The sequence below is a fragment of the Zootoca vivipara genome, chromosome 7 (assembly GCF_963506605.1).
Source record: "Zootoca vivipara chromosome 7, rZooViv1.1, whole genome shotgun sequence".
Lineage (NCBI taxonomy): Eukaryota > Metazoa > Chordata > Lepidosauria > Squamata > Lacertidae > Zootoca > Zootoca vivipara.
In genome coordinates this window covers 87,705,684-87,724,626 of record NC_083282.1, presented here as the reverse complement: position 1 = coordinate 87,724,626, position 18,943 = coordinate 87,705,684, and positions in this window count along the sequence as shown.

Sequence of the window (18,943 nt, the reverse complement as noted above, 5' to 3'; positions counted from 1 at the left end):
AGGTGCTCTACCTTGCCCAACACATGCTCTGTTAAGTACGGTATAATTGTTTAATTCACACTGAAATAGAGAATGCCTGAATGTGTATTACCGAAAGCTTTTCTATGGGGCTATATTAAGCTCTCTGAGCTCCTAGATGGTTTGATAATTAACTTTTATTATTCTCTGCTAGCTAACATGTGAGTGTTTAACCTTAGATCACATGAAATGTATTCAATTGCAAATCACCCATTTTCAAGGGAATTGCCTTTGGTCTTTTGTTCCCAGCCAGAGTGGGAGTAAGATGTGATAATGAAGCTGCCTAGGAGCTACTTCACCTTAGGCAGGATATGGGCTAATGCAGGCTGGAACGGGAGAGAGAGAGACAGTTTTGATTTCTGGAAGAAGAACAGTTATTTATAAGATGCTGAACCTGTGCTGGACATGCATGGAATTTTTTGAATGTATCTTTGATTATTTTTGTTCTGCTTTGAAGAAAGTTCTGCAAGTAGTAGTAGTAGTAGAAGAAGAGTTTGGATTTGATATCCCGCTTTATCACTACCCGAAGGAGTCTCAAAGCGGCTAACAATCTCCTTTCTCCTCCTCCCCCACAACAGACACCCTGTGAGGTGGGTGGGGCTGAGAGACTTCAGAGAAGTGTGACTAGCCCAAGGTCACCCAGCAGCTGCATGTGGAGGAGCGGAGATGCGAACCCGGTTCCCCAGATTTGGAGTCTACCGCTCTTAACCACTACACCACACTGGCTCAAAGTAGAGCTTTGAATCAAATCAAATGGGTCTGGACAACGTTGATTTGAATCAAATCAAATGGGTCTGGACAACGTTTTGTTCTGAAAGGAGTCCGTTTTTATGCATTGTTGCTTCAAGCTGCTCAGTATTAAAACCTGCAATTTATTCATGCCTCTGCCCCTGTAAACCTGTCACTAATGAAGCCATGCTGGTGTGAACAGCTAGGGAGGGAACAGCCAGTGAAATGCACACAGGGGAAAAAACAAAAACAAAACCCTTCACTGAGCACTAAGCCAGTACTGTAATGTGAACACACCCTTAGAATTAGGAGCAAGACTTTCTCATTTAGCTGTTTTTCTGTTCTAAATTGCCTCCATCCTCAGTTGCTTTTCCACTTGCCTGAGGAAAGTATGTGGTGTGTGTGTGTGTGTGTTTGTGTATGTGTGAAAATGCAGGAAAATAAATGCAACTGGCATGTGACTTTTATTTCTATTGATATGCTGATCTGCTCACAGATCTGTAGGCAAAGGAGCATGATCACCCGAATTTGCCACAGACAAAATTGGCTGTGAATAGTTGAAACATCCCTCCTTTTTCTGGGTTGTAGTTCGTTTCTTTCTTTCTTTCTTTCTTTCTTTCTTTCTTTCTTTCTTTCTTTCTTTCTTTCTTGGTCATACAGGTCAATGATTAAAAGAGCCCTTTATATAGAATTCATTCCATTTACACATGAAACATCCCATACTAAGTATAGTTACATATTCTGAGACATTTGTTCGCAGAACTATATCTGCTAATTTAAAGCTTGTCCCGAGTAGCAAAAATAACTTAAATACCGGGTATCATAGCTGCCAAGTTATCCCTTTTTTAAAGGGATTTTCCCTTATGCTGAATAGGCTTCCTCACGAGAAAAGGGAAAACTTGGCAGCTATGCCGGGTATGCATCTAAAAGGCTACTATCTTAAAACTTGGTTCCAATAGTAGATATTAAAAACACTGCAAAGCATAACACAGTAGACATAGTGCTGAGTTTCATAAAAACTGCCAAGAGGAAAAAGGCAATTTTGGTGTACTTTATAGTTCCCACTCTTTAACATCATCTTAAAATTGCACTGGATTGAAGCTTTATTTTATATACATCTGTATCTTACAGGCCTGGACCATAAAGAAGGCTGATCGCCGAAGAATTGATGCTTTTGAATTATGGTGCTGGAGGAGACTCTTGAGAGTCCCATGGACTGCAAGAAGATCAAACCTATCCATTCTGAAGGAAATCAGCCCTGAGTGCTCACTGGAAGGACAGATCGTGAAGCTGAGGCTCCAATACTTTGGCCACCTCATGAGAAGAGAAGAATCCTTGGAAAAGATCCTGATGTTGGGAAAGATTGAGGGCACTAGGAGAAGGGGACGTCAGAGGACAAGATGGTTGGACAGTGTTCTCGAAGCTACGAACATGAGTTTGACCAAACTGCGGGAGGCAGTGGAAGACAGGAGTGCCTGGCGTGCTATGGTCCATGGGGTCACGAAGAGTCGGACACGACTAAACGACTAAACAACAACAATCTTACAGGCCTATGTTGTACAGTAGTATTTTCAAATTCCCACGTAACTGGAAGCCCGCATGAGAGCTTTATGTAAAAACACTACTTTCCCCCTTTTATGTGGGATGCAGTTCATGAAGCATTAGTTCTCAAGGTATACTGGTTTCTGGACCATACAACTTGGATGCTTTTCTTTCAAATGCTGCAATCATCTGCTTAACAGCTTCACCGAAGAACGGTGCGGCGAGCTGAGAATGTGGAAAGGAACAAAACTCAAAAGAAATGGAAAAACCCAAGGTACATTTTCTTGGGTTATACTAAGGGCCGGATTTAGGTTTGATGAGGCCCTAAGCTGCTGAAGGTAATACGGCCCTTTATATATCCAGCTGTCCTTTGTCAACAACAAATTGTCGCTGTTTTTTGTGTTGAAGCTCCTGCCAACCTAGCAGTTTGAAAGCATGTCAAAGTGCAAGTAGACAAATAGGTACTGCTAAAGTGGGAAGGTAAACGGCGTTTCCGTGTGCTGCTCTGGTTCACCAGAAGCGGCTTTGTCATGCTAGCCACATGACCTGGAAGCTGTACGCTGGCTCCCTCAGCCAATAATGCGAGATGAGCGCCGCAACCCCAGAGATGGTCACGACTGGACCTAATGGTCAGGGGTCCCTTTACCCTTTACGTTTTATATGGTAATTTATGGACCTAATAGGTATCTAAAGCCATTTGCACATAACAAAATATGTATTTTATCAAAGTAATTGTTGAACTGAAATGCATATTAATATATATTAATAGTATATTAATAGTGAAATATAACCCTATATATAGAAATGAGCAAACCAGTGATAATTTAGGGAGCAGGTTAGCAGGCGGGGGCCATGACTTACATCAAAGGAGCCTACACAACATGTAGGTTTTATTTTTTTAATCTTATATTTTGGAAATATACATCCAGTTTTTTTCCTTTATTTTTTTTTGGCCCCCAAGAGGGTGGGGCCCTAAGCTATAGCTTGTTTGGCTTATATGTAAATCTGGCACTGGTTATAGTTCTTGAAACTAATTTCAGAGTTATTTGAGAGACCATCTCCTCATGAACTGTCAGCAGAAATTGCAGTGAACAATTAAAGGCAAAATAAGCAGCAAGAGTTGAGAATAACCATCTCAGCCAGTACTATTCTTAGTAGGTACAGTAAATTGTGGATAAAAGCAGCGGGATCAGCTTGGTGTTTAAAAGTACGTTTGTTTTAAATGGCACATATTCTGCCGTTCTGAGGAATTTCCCTGTAGTGCTCTTTCAGTCTTATAAATCTAACATAAGTACTTGGTGGGAGAGGTAAAGGATCCCTGGACGGTTAAGTCCAGTCAAAGGCGAATATGGGGTTGCGGCACTCATCTCGCTTTCAGGCAGAGGGAGTCAGCATTTGTCCACAGACAGCTTTCTGGGTCATGTGACCAGCATGACTAAACCACTTCTGGCGCAACGGAACACCGTGACGGAAACCAGAGCGCACGGAAACACCGTTTACCTTCCCGCCACAGCGGTACCTATTTATCTACTTGCACTTTGACATGCTTTCGAACTGTTAGGTTGGCAGGAGCTGGGACAGAGCAACGGGAGCTCACTCCGTCGCGGAGATTCAAACCGCCGACCTTCTGATCGGCAAGACCAAGAGGCTCAGTGGTTTAGACTACAGTGCCAACTGCTGAATTGGCTCTGCCATTGTACCTGCACAGCCCCAAACTCACTGCATCATCCAGACGAGTGGCAGGAATGCTTTTTGGTGTGTGTGTGGGGAGTCCTGCTCATTCTTGCTCAATCTTCCCTGACAGACATATCAGCACTCCAATAGGGCTGCCCCAAAACATTCATTGAGGCAGAACAACAAATGCCCCTTCTGAGTGAAGGTAGACAGCTTCAAAGGCTAGCCAAGTTCCTTTGGTATTGTGGCTCAGGCAGGAAATCCCTCAAGTGCCTCTATCCCCTCCCCAACCCCCATTGCTATTAAAATGCAACAATAATAAAGTAACTAGTTAACATTTTGCTGCCCATTCACGACACTCAAAATCAGCTGCCTGAGGCAGCTACCTACCTCTGCCTAATGATAGGGACCTAACCCACATTGGGCTTCATAGGTCATAACTAGCACTTGGAACTGCACCCGGAAACTGACTAGTAGCCAGAGGAGCTGTTCTAATACGCTCCCTATAACCGTCCCCATTCAGCAATCTGGCTGCCGGTCTTTGAGCCAGCAGAAGCTTCCCAACACTTTTCAGAGGCAGCCCCGTGTAGAGCGAAATCGCAGTAATCCAAATGGGATTGGTGGTGCTGTAGTCTAAACCACTGAGCCTCTTGGGCTTGCCGATCAGAAGGTTGGCAGTTCAAATCCACAGAACAGGGTGAGCTCCCATTGCTCTGTTCCAGCTCCTGCCTACCTAGCAGTTTGAAAGCAAGCCAGTGCAAGTAGATAAATAGGTACCACTGTACCTATTGCGTCTAATGTGTCAGCGAAGGTAGCCAAATTCTGTGCTAGAGTCATAAAAATTCGGTTTAATCTAATTAGCAGTGTCCAAATATCTTCAGAACATCTTCAGGACTAGCTAAAGAGGACCCAGTGTTATTAATTGCTGTAGTCTACCTCCCTAAGTAGTAACACTCCTTTTAATCAGTTTTCTTTTAAACAATTGTTAAAACCTATATTTATTGCCTATTTTTAGATTATTACTGTTTTTCTTTTATTGTTTTATGTATTGCATATTTATGTGTGCTGGTCAAGAACCGTAATCAATCAATCTAATCTAATCTAGGTACCACTGTGGCAGGAAGGTAAACGGCGTTTCCGTGCACTCTGGTTTCCGTCACAGTGTTCCATTGTAGCAGAAGCGGTTTAGTCCTGCTGGCCACAAGACCCGGAAAGCTGTCTGCGGACAAACGCTGGCTCCCTTGGCCTGAAAGCGAGCGCCACAGCCCCACAGTCGCCTTTGGCTGGACTTAACTGTCCAGGGGTCCTTTACCTTTACCTTATCCAAATGGGATGTAACTAAGACACGTGTCCCTGGAACATCAATGGAGTGTCACGGCGAGCATGGTGGAAATTGAAAATGGAGAATCACCAACTCTGGATGCACGATGTGAAGGGACTGGGGAGCTCTCAGCTCTGCTAGACCTTGCTGGGGGCATGGGGGCCCTGGCATCTGCTTAGGATGTGAGGCAGCAGCACACAATTCAGAAAAGAGTATTAAAAATGGGCAAACGATTTGAGTTACGGTTTTTGAACAGGCTCCATTGGCAGAGCTAGATAAAAGAAAATGTAATTCAGACACAGGTTTAGCCCTAATAGCAGCTCATTATTCTATGATGCATGTACATTAAGTGCAAATTGAAAGTTAATATTGCCCCTGCTGCCTAGTTAATCTAATTCAAAGTGATGAATCTGGCTCCATCACACGACCTGATATTTCAGGCTGGGCTTTGTGAAGTTCCATTTAAGCTTCCATTAAAGCACAAGGATCTAGACTCCCATACTGTAGTAATTTGGTGATTATAGAGTTAAATATTCTCCAATTATTATGGGTTGGAGCTGGGGATGGAAGGACCTGTCTGTTTCGTTTCCCCCAGTTTCTTGTTTTTCTATCTTAAATTCGCTTCTCCCCATTTTGGAACAATCTGCCGCTCGCTACACGTAGAAGCTCCCTGCACGATTTAGAACGGTACGTTTTGCACTGGAAGCTTCTATACACCTTGTTTGCAAACCGGGCAATGGATATTTACCGAGGGGTGCCTATGTGAATTTAATACAGCGAAATGATTTGTATCACAGATGCAAGCTTGCCCATCTCAGTGCCTAGTCTGTACCTCCTTTCTCCTACTTAACAATTCAGGAGGGGAATAATAATAATAATAATAATAATAATAATAATAATAATAATAATAATAATAAAAAATAGGGAGCTGTCCTAACCCCTTCAAAGAAGTCAGCCTAGTTTCACAGCACGTGAACTTCCATCTGATAACGGCAGGGCTTGGGACAGATGGCCAACGAGGAAACAGCTGTTCACTTGGGGGAGAGCCTATCAGCAGCAAGCATTCTCTCCCCCCCCATCCCGTGTCATACGGTGAATCTCCTCGGTCATAAGTCCTCTACAAATGAGCTGATTGTGAGTGTCTCAAACAGGAGAGCGTGCCTGCCGGGCACGTAGATCTGCTGTGCTGGCAGATTCTTTTTTTTTCTCCAGGACATGTGCATATATTGGGTGTTGCGGGGTGGGTGGGTGGGTGGAAGAAAATGTGTATTGCTTCTTTGTAAGCATTCGTTCTGCTAGGCTCATGCCAATGGAGCATTGCGAACCTCCTAACATAACAGCAAAACAGGACAATGAATCAGGTGGGGGGGGCACTGACAGTGGCTTGGAAAGGGGATTAGCCAAATTTCAACTCCTGGATTCAATGCCCCACGTAATAAGGGAAGAAGAATCTGGGGCAGGTATAGGGCCTGCCTATTTATGGGGTATGCATGGACATCCTATTCAATAATAGGATGGATGTCCTATTCTATTATTATTATTATTATTATTATTATTATTATTATTATTATTATTATGTTTGTAACCCACCCATCTGATTGGGTTACCCCAGCCACTCTGGCTGACTCCCAACATATATGAAAACATAACAATACATTTAAAAACTTATGAAAGAATGGAAAGGGTTTATTGAATATTTACAGATAAATTGTAAACAGATAAGAACACTAGCAGGATCATTGTAATAACCGGCAGTTTCATAAGAGTAAATGTTTGAAGAAGGCAAATAAATGAGCAAATAAGTTAATTTGGATATGCAGAAGATATTAAAAATAAATTTAAGGGACCGCATACAGTCAAAATGACTGTAAAATCAGTGAAATGTATAAAGCTGAAAAGTATATATATAAAAACATAAATGAAATAAAATGGGCATTAAAAAACTTCCTTACACAGGGCTGCCTTCAGATGTCTTCTGAAGATTGTGCAGTTACTTATCTCCTTGGCTCGGGGGTCGCAGAACTCCATGCCCTCCAACATTTCTCCGATGAAAATAGGGACATCCTAGGGAAAAGCGGGACATTCTGGGATCAAATCGGGAACTGGGATGGCTTCTGTAAATCCGGGAATGGAAAACAGGGACACTTGGAGGGTCTGTTCCTATGAATAACACAATGCACAAATTCCTCACTCTCATCGACATAAATGTTAGTCCCAGAAACTCCTGTTGGGATTTCAAGGCTCTCTCTCTCTCTCTCTCTCTCTCTCTCTCTCTCTCTCTCTCTCTCTCTCTCTCTCTCTCTCTCTCTCTCTCTCTCTGGTCTTGTTTTATTTTTCCACCAATAAGTTTATCATTTCCTAGCCCTGCGGGGCTTGCTTAATGCATCCACTTCGTACTGAACGAAGCAAAGTGGATGGCAGAGAGCCCTAGGGTTCAACATATCTAGCTGCGAGTGTCACTGGAAATTGGTGCAAGGCAGGAACAGAGAATGACAGGCCCTTGATAAAACGACAAGAATTTTAAAGGGCACTGCGATCTTGCTAACACAATCTGGCCACTTTGGACCAGCCTGGCTAATGTTAATCTAATACGGAGACCTTTCCCAGCAGGCCGAATTCATTATACTTAAAAGCCGAATCTGTCCGTCTGTCCGTCCATCCATCCATTTGCACTGTACACACATGTGCTACTTTTCAATGTTCAGGGGCGAGTGCAGATTATGGTCATCATCCATGCATCCTTTAAAGCCCTATGCGACTTGGGACCCTCGTACCTACGGGACCGCCTCTCCTGGTATGCCCCGCAGAGGACCTTAAGGTCCACAAATAATAATATTCTGGAGATCCCGAGTCATAAGATGGCTAGATTGGCCTCTACTAGAGCCAGGGCCTTTTCAGTACTGGCCCCAACCTGGTGGAACGCTCTTTCCCAGGAGACCAGGGCCCTGCGGGATTTGTCATCTTTCCGTAGGGCCTGCAAGACAGAGCTGTTCCGCCTGGCCTTTGGGTTAGACTCAGCCTGACCCCTGTGTTTTTCTCCCTCATGGCTTGGATTTATGGCCTACTTGAAATGAGGCTGCACTTTAAATTTTAATACTGTATTTTAATCTGTATTTTAATTAATTGTTTTTATGTTTTATTGTGGTTCTGTTGGTGTCAGCCACTTATGGCCTACTTGAAATGAGGCTGCACTTTAAATTTTAATACTGTATTTTAATCTGTATTTTAATTAATTGTTTTTATGTTTTATTGTGGTTCCGTTGGTGTCAGCCGCCCTGAGCCCGGTTTTTGACTGGGGAGGGCGGGGTATAAATAAAAATTTATTATTATTATTATTATTATTATTATTATTATTATTATTATTATTATCATGGGGACGTTTGGCCAGGCTTAAGTAAAAACCTCCAAGGCTTGCAAAAAACCTTTAGGGGGGAGTCCCAGAAAAGCAGCCCAATGACAACTGAGCATGCTCAGTAGCCACAGACTGTAGAGTCACTTATATTATATCCCGGCGTATAAGATGACACTGCGTATAAGATGACCCCCGGCTTTTGAGAAGATTTTCCTGGGTTAAAAAGTAGTCTTATACGCAGGAATATACAGTAGCAGTTAGGATTCTTGGTTTTCACTCAGGTGGCCTGGGTTCGATTCCTGGCAGGGGAACAGTTTCTTGAGCTCAGTATAGCTCAGGCAGCAAAGCAACAGACCCTTAATCCCAGGATCATGGGTTCGAGCCCCACATTGGGTGAAAGATACCTGCATTGCAAGGGGTTGGACTAGATCAGGCACCCCCAAACTTCGTCCCTCCAGATGTTTTGGACTACAATTCCCATCTTCCCTGACCACGGATCCTGTTAGCTAGGGATCATGGTAGTTGTAGGCCAAAACATCTGGAGGGCTGAAGGTTGCCTAGATGACCTTCGGGATCCTTTCCAACTCTACAATTCTATGATTCTATGTAGCTTGTTAAGGGCTCTGGCCCGTATTTCCCTCACAGAGCCACAATTCCCAGAGTTCCCTTGGACGAGGGATTGACTATTAAACCACTCTGAGAATTAGGAATGTGACTCTCACCTTACAGGTAGGTAGCCGTGTTGGTCTGACGTAGCCGAAACAAAATAAAAAAATTCCTTCCAGTAGCACCTTAGAGACCAACTAAGTTTGTCATTGGTATGAGCTTTCGTGTGCATGCACACTTCTTCAGATACCTTACTTAGTACAGATACTCTCACCTTAGTACAATAGGCTGCATTCCAACCATGCAAAAGGAGGACGTTTTCTATTTACAGTACAAACCTCTTCATCCCCCCATCCAGAAAAGCAAGAGACATTGTCATGGTCCAAGGATACATTCCAGTTTGACAAAGGCACACAAGGCATGGGTTTGGCCCAGGGTGAGTCCTGAGGGCTGAATGGAGAGGCTCAGAGGACCACATTTTGGCCCCTGGGTCGGAGGTTCACCACTCCTAAAAAAAAAACACTCTTAAAATGCCAGAATCCTATATCTTTAAAACCTAAGAGAGCTCTGCCAATCTATTCAATGCAGTTAGGATGGCGCCTGGGAGAGCTTGAGCTGAAAATGAAATTAAAGTGGCCGAAGAAAGGAATGATGCTGATATTTCCAGCCCTGATGAAAAGCACTTCTGTCACTTACACCCACAGCTTCCAATTGCCTGATGAAGTTGAACTGGGTTTCTTTTGCCCATCATCACTCCAGGATACCTCTGGATGTTTCAAGGTTGCCCTAGAAAAATGAATGAGAAACCTCTAAGGGATAGTTTGTGGCAGGTGAAGGCTATATTGAAATATCTATTTCAGTATACGGGAAGACTATGAAATAGCAAGGGAAGATAAAGGTTGAGTAGGATGTGCAATCAAAAGAGAACCTGCCATGCCTTCATATTTATTGCAAGGGAAAGTTAGGTAAATTCAATGCATTGCAGCATTTTCTTCCCCAACCCTCACTTTCCACCGGCAGTTAGTTTCACAAGGACCAGCTGATTCTCCTCCATGAAGGTAATATAATAATAATAACAATAATATAATAATAATTTATTATTTATACCCCACCCATCTGGCTGGGTTTCCCCAGCCACTCTGGGCGGCTTCCAACAGAAAAATAAAACACAATAATCTATTAAACATTGAAAGCCTCCCTGAACAGGGCTGCCTTCAGATGTCTTCTAAAAGTCTGGTAGTTGTTTTCCTCTTTGACATCTGTTGGGAGGGCGTTCCACAGGGCAGGCGCCACCACCAAGAAGGCCCTCTGCCTAGTTCCCTGCAACTTGGCTTCTCACAACAAGGGAACCGCCAGAAGGCCCTCGGTGCTGGACCTCAGTGTCCAGGCAGAATGATGGAGGTGGAGACACTCCTTCAGGTATACTGGACCGAGGCCATTTAGGGCTTTAAAGGTAAGCACCAACACTTTGAATTGTGCTCGGAAACGTACTTGGAAACAAATATGATTTGTTGTTGTTGTTGAGTTGTTTAGTCGTGACCGACTCTTCATGACCCCATGGACCAGAGCATGCCAGGCACTCCTGAGCAAGCTATAGCTTAGCGCCCCTCTCTCCCCCCCCCAAATCCACTTCTTAATTCAACAATTACTTTGATAAAATACATCTTTTGTTATGTGCAAATGGCTTTAGATACCTGTTAGGTCCATAAATGACCATATAGCATATATTCAAAACAAAAACAGCGACAATTTGTTGTTGACAAAGGACAGCTGGACAAATAAAGGGCCCCATTACCTTCAGTAGCATAGGGCCTCATCAAACCTAAATCTGGCCCTGGTTTTCTCATTCATTCACACACACACACACACACACACACACACACACACACACACACACGTATCATATAAATATCTACTACTTTACTGGGAGCAGAGGAACTGGAGAGAGCAGGGGGTCCTCCGTTGCAGTGGTTCAGCATAGGGCAGTGACAGAACATGTTCAAACTGTGCATGTTTAAACGCACACATGCTAGGGGGCTGGGTGCAGGGCATGGAGGGAGAAAGGAGCCCGCCACACTCCAGCCCAGCTCTTGCAGCCAGTGCAACACCGCTGATTTAGAGAAGCCGTCCCAGTTTCTGATTTGATCCCAGAATGTCCCACTTTCCCTTAGGATGTTTCGGGTTGGATTGGAGAAATGTTGGAGGGTATGGAGCTATCCAACCCCTGAGCCACCTGAAGGCAATCCTGTAGAGGGAAGTTTTTAAAATGCTTAACGTTTTATTGTGTTTTTATATATGTTGGAAGTTGCCCAGAATGGCTGGGGCAACCCAGTAAGATGTGTGGGGTATAAATAGTAAAAGTATCACTATGGAATGGGACGTCCCTATTTTCATTGGGGAAATGTTGGGGGGGGGGGTATGCAAAGCAGCTTGGGGAGGCTGGTATGATACAGGAAATAAAAACAGAACCAGCAACAACCTGATTTATTTCCTTTCTCCACCAGTTATTCTGCTCAACAAAGAACATGACTTTTCAGTTCTAATAATTTCAGTCCATGTCCTGCCGGCCACAATGTTTGCAAAGGAGTCATTTGTTTTCAAACCGCTTTGCGCCTTTCCACAATGCTGCCACCCCCTAGTTTGCTTTTTCACCTGTTTAACTTTTATGTAAAGCTAAATGGATGAAATCACGTCCACCCCCATCTCGCTAAACACAACTGCCACTTTCTTGGCATACGTGCCGCCAAATGATTTGCCCGGTTGCATTTCTATTTTTCGCTCTAATTCTCCCTTAATTGGTTCCCCCCCCCTTTCAACCTCTGCGTCTTGCAGTACTAAAGTGTTGGGTCTGTGTGGTTTGTATTCCGGTCTTTGCCCTACAAAAGGTTGGATTTCACAGATATTTCACAGGTATCTGACAGACCACCAGAATCAAAATATGTTGTGGATTGTTCCTTAATCAGAGAAGTGAAAAAGCGAACCTAGATAGAAGCTGTGATGGAAATAAGAATGATAAGGGAAATGCCCTGATATCTCTCTTCCTGTGTACAGTCATACCTCTTGTTACGTTTGCTGCGGCGTGCGTATTTTCAGCTTAAGAACACGGCCGCGTGCGCATGCGCAGAAGCATTCTGCGTGCTTCGTGCATGCGCAGAAGCACTCTATCAGCACTTCACCCATGCGTGGAAGAGCCGCTCCAAATACGTACTTTTTGGGGTGAGAATGGCAGCCCGGAACGGATCAAGTACGTATCCAGAGGTACCACTGTATTGCAGTTCAAGTACGCAGCACCCCAGGGCAGCCCAGCAAATGCAAGGTTTGTGCACATCGCAGCCTAGGACCCTCGTACCTACGGGACCGCCTCTCTCAGTATGCCCCACGGAGGACCTTAAGGTCCATAAATAGCAACACCCTAGAGGTCCCGGGCCCTAAGGAAGTCAGATTAGCCTCAACCAGAGCCAGGGCCTTTTCAACACTGGCTCCCACCTGGTGGTGGAACGCTCTGTCTCATGAGACCAGGGCCCTGCAGAATCTGATTTCTTTCCGCTGAGCCTGTAATAATAATTTATAATAATAATAATTTATTACTTATACCCTGCCCATCTGGCTGAGTCTCCCCAGCCACTCTGGGCGGCTCCCAATTGAATATTAAAAGAATACAGCATTAAATATTAAAAGCTTGCTTCCCTAAACAGGGCTGCCTTCAATTGTCTTTTAAAATTAGGATAGCTCAGGCATCCCCAAACTGCGGCCCTCCAGATGTTTTGGCCTACAACTCCCATGATCCCTAGCTAACAGGACCAGTGGTCAGGGATGATGGGAATTGTAGTCCAAAACATCTGGAGGGCCGAAGTTTGGGGATGCCTGGGATAGCTGCTTATTTCCTTGACATCTGATGGAAGGGCATTCCACAGGGCGGGTGCTGCTACCAAGAAGGCCCTCTGCCTGGTTCCCTGTAACCTCACTTCTCGCAATGAGGGAACCGCCAGAAGGCCCTCGGCGCTGGATCTCAGTGTTCGGGCTGAACAATGGGGGTGGAGACGCTCCTTCAGCTATACAGGACCGAGGCCGTTTAGGGCTTTAAAGGTCAACACCAACACTTTGAATTGTGCTCGGAAACGTACTGGGAGCCAGTGTAGATATCTCAGGACCGGTTTTATGTGGTCTCAGCGGCTGCTCCCAGTCACCAGTCTAGCTGCCGCATTCTGGATTAGTTGTAGTTTCTGAGTCACCTTCAAAGGTAGCCCCACGTAGAGCGCATTGCAGTAGTCCAAGCGAGAGATAACTAGAGCATGCACCACTCTGGCGAGACAGTCCGCCGGCAGGTAGGGTCTCAGCCTGCGTACCAGATGGAGCTGATAAACAGCTGCCCTGGACACGGAATTGACCTGCGCCTCCGTGGACAGCTGTGAGTCCAAAATGACTCCCAGGCTGCGCACCTGGTCCTTCAGGGGCACAGTTACCCCATTCAGGACCAGGGAGTCCTCTGCACCTGCCCGCCTCCTGTCCCCCACAAACAGTACTTCTGTCTTGTCAGGATTCAACCTCAATCCGTTAACCACCATCCATCCTCCAACCGCCTCCAGGCACTCACACAGGACCTTCACCGCCTTCACTGGTTCTGATTTGAAAGAGAGGTAGAGCTGGGTATCATCTGCATACTGATGAATAAAACTTCAATTTAGGAACATAAAATCAAAGGAAGTAGGAAATAGAAGCCAAACATAGTTCAGCAGTTGTTCTGCCTGGCCTTTGGCCTGGAACCAACATGATCCCCTCCCCCTCCCCCTCTTTCCTTTTTCCTTTTTCCTTCTGTGATGGAACTCATATTTGGGGACTTCCCTGGCTTTTCTAGCCCATGTAGGACCAGTCTGGATAGTTGGCCTGGTGAAGATTTGACATTTTCTTCCCCAGTTTTTGATTTGAGTTTCTATTGAAATGAGGCTGCATTTTAATGTTGTTTCTAAGCTGTATTTTAATCAATTGTTTTATATCCAGTGTTAGCTGCCCTGAGCCCAGTCTTGGCTGGGGAGGGTGGGGTATAATAATAATAATAATAATAATAATAATAATAATAATAATATTCTTCCAAGACCCTACCTAGGCCTTCGCCTCCATTCAGCTGGGTTATATGAGCTCTAGAAATCACCCATTACCTATAATATCCTGCTACACTGTCTACATGCTTTAAAAAAATGTTTTGAAATAAATTGCTGTTGGAGAAATATTGTTCCAATTATTTTTATGGCACACCTCCAGGTTTATTCATATTCCTCTGAGTCCCACTATCAATTTCTTTTAACTTCTTCTACTGAGCTATGTTTGGCTTCTATTACCTACTTCCTTTGATTTTATGTTCCTAAACTGAAGTTTTATTCATTTCCTCGAAAGCATATGTCCTTCAGACATTATGTTGAATGCCTGGATTTAGCTGCATGTGTGCATAAATCCTTGTTGTTGTTGTTGTTTAGTCGTTTAGTCGTGTCCGACTCTTCGTGACCCCATGGACCATAGCACGCCAGGCACTCCTGTCTTGCACTGCCTTCCGCAGTTTGGTCAAACTTATGTTCGTAGTTTCGAGAACACTGTCCAACCATCTCGTCCTCTGTCGTCCCCTTCTCCTTGTGCCCTCAATCTTTCCCAACATCAGGGTCTTTTCCAAGGATTCTTCTCTTCTCATGAGGTGGCCAAAGTATTGGAGCCTCAGCTTCACGATCTGTCCTTCCAGGGAGCCCTCAGGGCTGATTTCCTGAAGAATGGATAAGTTTGATCTTCTTGCAGTCCATGGGACTCTCAAGAGTCTCCTCCAGCACCACAATTCAAAAGCATCAATTCTTCGGCGATCAGCCTTCTTTATGGTCCAGCTCTCACTTCCATACATCACTACTGGGAAAACCATAGCTTTAACTATACGGACCTTTGTAGGCAAGGTGATGTCTCTGCTTTTTAAGATGCTATCTAGGTTTGTCACCCACAACTGATTGGGAACCCTGGAGGGGTTGGACATAATGAGAAACTACCCAATTCACAATCCTCAAGCCAAAACGTAAACTAAAAGACTGCTATCGTGTGAAAGTCACGCTTCTCCAAATTTTGCCACCAAGTTCTTTGACCGAACAATCATTACCAAAATGCATATATCAGGGAACAGTTTGATTATAATGCATATATTGTTGGAAATAGAATAAAAAATTCAATAAGGTAAAATTGCTTGCGAAAATAGGTCTATTAGCCAAAACTGCACACAAAATTGTGTTTTCATTAGGAGAAATTTTGCACTAAAATGCTGATTAATTTTCATGAGGATAGGTAGGTAGGTAAGTAGAGATAGATAGAGGTGTGTGTATGTGTAAATTGCAAATTGCTTCAGAACTGTAGAGAACTGAGTTTAAGACTGAAAAAAATGAGAAACAGAGAAAAGTAGAAATCAACCGATTTGTCCTTCCTAGTATTCAGTTAATCTGTGAAAGATGCTCTGATTTTAAATAAGTGAATAATTTTATGTGCAGGACTTCGACTGATTTTAGTATGATTCAATAAAACAAGTAAATGTTGTACTTACTGCAGAGTTCAAATCTGTTTTGAGACATGGCGAAAGAGATGGGCAAGAGAAGCCGGAATCCAATGATGCAAATAAATTTATCATTATTATTTTTAGCTGCCAATTTGCAGAGTACCAAAGGGCAGGCCCTTGCTCTGGGGCGCATAGGTCACAGGGGAAACAAGAGAGGAAAAGCTGCAGCCCAGCAGTGGAGCATTCGCATTGAATGCAGAAGGTTTGGAGTTCAATTCCTGGCAGCCCTACTTTTGCCTCTGGCCCTGCTCACCCCTGGCATGTGGCCCCTGGGAAGTTGCCCAGGAGAACATGTGGCCCCTGTACTGAAAAAGAGTCCCCACCCCTTTTGCAGAAGAACAATTAACAGCTAGTTTTATAAATGCACCACATAACACATGGTGTTCTATTTCTTAGGAAGGAGTTCCAGCATAGCTATGTTAGCGTATAATTAACCAGATGGTGACAAAAAGAACCAATTATTAGGAGGTTGTTATTTGACGATGTACTCGGCATAATTAAGCTGGCTGGCTGTCATCTGGAAGAAGAATGGGATGAGAGGAAACAAATAGATTCGGGTTCAAAGATATTGGTGGATGAGACCAGGGGGACTTTGTGGCCTACTTGGGTGGGGCTGGACAGGTGGAGGGTTCACATGCTTGGACAATGTCAAGGCTCTGCCAAGGTTTTGGGGAAAGCTATTCCTCCCCCAGTTGCAGCAAGAGCAGAGAAAACAAGGAGAGTCGTTTTTTAAATGAGTTTTATTCCATCCTAATAGCAAGAGACAAAAGAATGCAACAAGCCTTAACACGGCGTTGCTCCAAACTGGGCTCCTACTCCCTCTTTCCCAGTGATAGCATCTTCCCCTTACGGTGGCTGCTTGTCGCCAAATGTCTCTGATTCCATTGTTCCTGCACGCTTAATGAATGCCGAGTTCTGGGAGAAGGGGGATCAGAAATACTCTCCAGTGACAATGTGTCATCTGGCTGCTCTGTTACAATTCCCCCCCTTCTTCTAACACTTCCCAACTATTTTGTTCACCTCTTTCTGAGCTGTGTCCTTCCTCCTCCCTCTCAAACTCCTGCTGCAATTCAATGTTGCATTCTTCTTCTCCTGCCACGTCAGGAGAAGGGGTGTGTGTGATCTCCCCCACTCCTCATCCGCCTGGCCCTGTTGAGTCCAATCCCTGACAGACAAGGATTCCCTCTTATGCATATCAGTTGCCCTCTGCTCTCACCTGTGGCTCCTAGAAGCAGTCAGCATGCAACAACACCCACACCCCAGGAAACCGACTGGCCAGCTAAACCAGGTGAGGGTAGCCATGTGAAGAGTAGCAAGTACCCACTAAGGGGTTAAAACTGTGCTGTGAGTCACCTGATCACTGGGAGGTCCCACATACGGGAATCTGTTCTTTGTTCTGTCTGTGTAAAAGTTAGTTTCGATATCGCTTCCGATATTCGCTTCCGAAACGTATGCGAGACCGTTCAGGCGGGCTTGGTAAAGCTGAAGTACTGTCCAAGCCAAGAGAACCTAGCAGATGGGTTCACAAAGCCCTTGAGTTTCCAACGTCATGGGGAATTCTGCGAAGGGTTGGTTTTGGGGTGAGTTTGGATACCCACTGTCCCCAGTGTTCAGGTGAGAGGGGGTGTGAGGAGTAGCAAGTACCCACTAAGGGGTTACAACTGTGCTGTGAGTCACCTGATCACTGGGAGGTCCCACATATGGGAATCTGTTCTGTCTGTGTAAAAGTTAGTTTCGATATCACTCGGAAGAGACAGAGCCATGCTGGCTAACTCTCCGGGTTCAGTCAGTATCTATCTGTAAATATAGTTTCAGTAGCATAGAAAGAAACTGCTCTCTGTAGATTTATTCGTGAGCTACTTCCAGAAAGCCATACAAGTTTCTGCTGTGCAACAGGAGAAGGTACTCTGCAATTTTTTGCCAAGAGAGTGCGCTGAGATTCTGGGAGCGTGCCAGACCTTTGTGAACTTTGGCAAAGCCCTTTGTTGTTGTTGTTTAGTCGTTTAGTCGTGTCCGACTCTTCGTGACCCCATGGACCATAGCACGCCAGGCACTCCTGTCTTGCACTGCCTCCCGCAGTTTGGTCAAACTCATGTTCGTAGCTTCGAGAACACTGTCCAACCATCTTGTCCTCTGTCGTCCCCTTCTCCTAGTGCCCTCAATCTTTCCCAACATCAGGGTCTTTTCCAAGGATTCTTCTCTTCTCATGAGGTGGCCAAAGTATTGGAGCCTCAGCTTCACGATCTGTCCTTCCAGGGAGCACTCAGGGCTGATTTCCTTAAGAATGGATAGGTTTGATCTTCTAGCAGTCCATGGGACTCTCAAGAGTCTCCTCCAGCACCATAATTCAAAAGCATCAATTCTTCGACGATCAGCCTTCTTTATGGTCCAGCTCTCACTTCCATACATCACTACTGGGAAAACCATAGCTTTAACTATACGGACCTTTGTCGGCAAAGTGATGTCTCTGCTTTTTAAGATGCTGTCTAGGTTTGTCATTGCTTTTCTCCCAAGAAGCAGGCGTCTTTTAATTTCGTGACTGCTGTCACCATCTGCAGTGATCAAGGAGCCCAAGAAAGTAAAATCTCTCACTGCCTCCATTTCTTCCCCTTCTATTTGCCAGGAGGTGATGGGACCAGTGGCCATGATCTTGGTTTTTTTGATGTTGAGCTTCAGACCATATTTTGCGCTCTCCTCTTTCACCCTCATTAAAAGGTTCTTTAATTCCTCCTCGCTTTCTGCCATCAAGGTTGTGTCATCTGCATATCTGAGGTTGTTGATATTTCTTCCGGCAATCTTAATTCCGTCTTGGGATTCATCTAGTCCAGCCTTTCGCATGATGAATTCTGCATATAAGTTAAATAAGCAGGGAGACAATATACAACCTTGTCGTACTCCTTTCGTAATTTTGAACCAATCAGTTGTTCCATATCCAGTTCTAACTGTAGCTTCTTGTCCCACATAGAGATTTCTCAGGAGACAGATGAGGTGATCAGGCACTCCCATTTCTTTAAGAACTTGCCATAGTTTGCTGTGGTCGACACAGTCAAAGGCTTTGGCATAGTCAATGAAGCAGAAGTAGACGTTTTTCTGGAACTCTCTAGCTTTCTCCATAATCCAGTGCATG